We start from the raw sequence: 4,286 nt of genomic DNA, 5'->3' as shown, positions 1-4,286 counted from the left end.
GACAATCTGAGACCTCTTCAATGTAGAGGTCAGCATCTGCTCCCTCGACTGTCAATCAATGTCTTGCCTGTGTTAGTAAATAGTTCTCATTGGTCAACCTTGAATTTATTGACGCTGCCAATTATTCAAGGGGGTTCTGATTTTTATTTTTTTTTTCTGAAAAAGTTGCCATGGATACCACATGTAAAGAGTGCAGAGGTTTGTGTGGTGTGCATGAATTGCTCTGTTTTAATTATGTACTGTATAATGGAACTAGACTTGTAAATGCCTGATCTTTTATAATGAGAATGTTTGAATTGCATATCAGTCTTAAAGACAGAAAGTGAGACAAAGCGTTGAGTTTCCTCAGATCTGTGAAGAGTCTGATGGGGAGAGGCTTACATATGCAGTTTGTTTTTCACACTAATATGTGGTTTTAAAGTAAGTTGTACCCACAGCACTCTCTAGCCAAAGCAGATGTGTTATATGCAAAGCCTCAGCATGCAAGAGATGTTTGTTGCAGAATACTTGTCCAGGATTTGGTCTGACATGGCTTCACATTGCTGTAGTGTAGAATAGCTAAATATCTGAATTGATATGACCTGCTCATATCATGCTTTTGAGAATTGTATTTAACTATGTAAAGATTAATTTTGTGTAAGCATGGAAAAAATTAGGCAAATTTCAATGCACATAACATAATTTCAGAAAATGAACCCAAGGACTAACGTTTAAGATTTCACTAACTTGATGAGAACTGCAAAAATAATTACAATGTTCCCTTCACAAAACGTTTTGAAAACCCTTTTAAAGGTTTACTGTTTCATTCTTCAGAATGAGTGTTTTGACTGAGGATGTTGATTTGGTAACTTTTTGCCTACTTTTCATCAAATCTAGTAGTTGAGAGATGAATTATCTTGCACTCCTCAGAGAACTGCATTAGTAAAACTTGGCACTACGTTCACAGTGGGCCCTTGGCCTTGATTGTATTCTCAGATTGGCAGTCTGCATGCCAAGTATTAAGATCTTTCATTCAAAAAAAATTATTAGTCAGAAAAACTAATAAAAATAGAGAGTGTCTGGTTATTGTGGAATACTCAAGTGTCCCAAATGTTTAGCAATCTAACCTCATTCAAGAATAAAAAAGTAAGTCAGAACTTAATTTTGGCCCAAGAGCTACTGAGTTAAGATTTTCATATATTGAGCATAAATAAAGCATTTCTGAGGTATGAAGCCAAAGATGATGCCAATGAACCGTTTTGTTGCAGATATTTCCCAATGGACATCATTTGACTGTATATTCTGATCACAGACTAAATATAACAAATGTGTTCAAATGAGGCCAAACTTGAAACTAATACAAAACAAGCCTCTACTTTCCTCACCAAGCAAAATACTCTCTGGCAAACTCCATTGGATTGTGCCTATACTCTTATTTTGTATCATGAAACCAACACGAAATCATTCTGTAATTTGGGGACATTGGGTTTAACAGCAGTTGAGAAAATGTATCTGATGGGGTTAGTGCACAAAACCACAAATGTGTTTATCAAAGTCAGAGGAAGTGGGCGTCTTCATAAGAACAGAGCTTGTGCTAACCACTTCCTGTTGAGATGGGAAACTTCTGATGGTGATAGAAAGGAGTACAGTAAACAAGTCAAACAAAAAGGTATCTAAAGGGAAATGTGTCTCAAAAGAACTGTCCTTTAATAATTGCACCTTCTAACACACAGTCAATTAAACTTATCTTCTGACACATACAAGGAGTGAACAAGATAAGGCCTGCCAAACATTCTTGTAGTGACACTCAAAAATGCTTGTGTCTTTTAAATGTCAATAAAAGGGTAACATTAGTGGGTCAAAACAGATAGAATATGTATTGTGAACTGAAATATAAAATATGTTGTGCCTGTTGCTAACAGTTGCAAGTCTGATTTTGTGGGTGTTTAACATTGGAGGTATTATTTGATTGGTTTGGATCTTAAATGTCAATATGTATTTGTAATTGTGTGCTTACATTCAGTAATCCATCCACTATATGTTCATCTTCAGTAAGAAACGTATCGGTTTACAGTGTTTTGACAGAAGACAGACCTTTTATTTATATAAGATGGGAAATCATATTCTCGAGGGAATCAGAGAAGGGGGAAGAAATTTAACTTTAATATTTCCCCATACTAGGAGATGAGATTAGGGCAGGTAAGTTTGTGTTTTATTTTATTTATTTATTTATTTATTTTGACAATCGCTGAAAGAAAGCATCTTATGAAAATGCAGGTGCAAATAAGGAACGTGGATGGAAAGGCCTGTCTTTGCAGCGTGATTTCCCCAACCCGTACTCTGGCAGGTCCCGCCTCCTGCGTTCGGATTGGCTACTAAGAGCTACTTACAAGCGGTCTGTGATTGGCCAGTTGAGAAGTCGTTCACTTAGCCTTAGTGACCATAGTAAACAGAGGGATAAACAAACAGCCACTAAGTTCGGAGTTCAATGAGAATTTTAATTGGTTAACATTAGACAAGACAAAACTATCACATGTATGAATATTGCAGTGTATGAACGAGTGTTTGTGTTTATACAGCTGATAGAACCATTTACTATTCAGTATATTCCAAACAGCTCAATATACGATATGTAACATAAATTGACACTTCTTTTATTTCATTTATTATCATTTTTTTACTCTACAATTAGTTTTTAATAATTTAGAATGTTTTTCTAATTTAATATGAACTATATGCATACATGTAGTGTCGCTCATTATTATTCAGGCGTCTTTGCATTGACCACAGTGCCCTCTTCAGGCATGAGTCTATCAACGTCATGAAAAAGCAGTAACAGCGCCTCAGTCCAGCTAAATTGCGAAAACAACCGAACCAATTAAAACGAAGGCATAGAAGCATAAAATCATATAATAATGAAGAATATAAATACGTCTGATGCTGTAAACATATTCGCGCCATGCAGTGTTATATTGTTCAATGGCTTGGTTCTGTACAACTTCAAAGTAGTTCAAGTATTTATTATATCACTTTTCACATATTATAAAATCACATTTGTCTTAAAAACATAATATGAAATATAAACACATAAACCTTGCAATTAAACAGAATTTTAAAGGAATATTCCGGGTTCAATAAAAGTTAAGCTCAATCAACAGCATTTGTGACATAATACTAATTAAAAAAAAAAAAAAGAAAAGTTACAATGGAAGTTAAAAGGGCCAATTTTTGGAGGGTTTCCAGGCAAAAATTTGAAGCTTATAATTTTATAAAAGCACTAACATTATTTCTTCTGTTAAAACTCATGTATAATTTGAGCAGTAAAGTTGTTTAAATTGTCATTTTTTACAGTTGTTTTAGGGATTGTTGATGTTGTCACGGCAACGAAGTTGTAAAATTACACATAACATTACACAGAAAAGGTTAGTAAGAGATTTTATCACACTAAAATCATGTTAACTTGCAAATTGTTAATCTTTACCGATTGGCCCCATTGACTTCCATTGTAAGTGCCTCACTGAAACCCAGATTTTTGCTGTTGCTTTTTCTTTTTAAAGAAAAGGATGGGCAAGTCCGAATTAGTTTACCTGATCGGCCGCCCCCCCATAGAGCTTGCAAGATCGCGATGGGGGAAAGGTACCCCGAACTGAGCTGCCCTACCCCTGGCTCGTAGTGGGAGAAAGGTGCCCCAAATCGTGCCACCCCGCCCCCGCAGAGAGCTCGCAAGATCGCGATGGGGGAAACGTGCCCCGAACTGTGGCCAGAATTTTGAAGATCCAAAAAGCACATAAAATCAACATAAAAGTAATCCATACGACTCCAGTGGTTTAATCCATGTCTTCAGAAGTGATATGATAGGTGTGGGTGAGAAACAGATCAATATTTAAGTCCTTTTTTACTATAAATCTCCACTTACACTTTCAGACGTGAAAGTGAAACTAAACTGGCATCAAATGTGACTTTCAGATGTGAAAGTGGAGATTTAGAGTATAAAAAGGACTTAAATATTGATCTGTTTCTCGTGTTGTTGTTGTTGATATTAAGGAGGGCGCCACGTCGGATCTCGCCTTGGTCACCAAGCCAAAACCGCCACTGGTGGAAATCAACATTACGCTACAAATACTGTCGTTAACTTGTATTGAACCCGGAATATTCCTTTAAAACAGTTCACACTGTGCTGCTCGTCGTGTTTATCACTAACACAAACATGTGGTGTTAACTGTGATCATTTTGAGCTTTGTTGTAAATAATTATATTTCGCCGTAGATTATTTTGACAAATGTATGCTACGAGTCTCCCACATGACT

The sequence above is a fragment of the Myxocyprinus asiaticus genome, chromosome 3, assembly GCF_019703515.2.
Source record: "Myxocyprinus asiaticus isolate MX2 ecotype Aquarium Trade chromosome 3, UBuf_Myxa_2, whole genome shotgun sequence".
NCBI classification, from domain to species: domain Eukaryota; kingdom Metazoa; phylum Chordata; class Actinopteri; order Cypriniformes; family Catostomidae; genus Myxocyprinus; species Myxocyprinus asiaticus.
The sequence above is the reverse complement of the archived record's forward strand: the minus strand, read 5'-3'. Positions refer to the sequence as shown.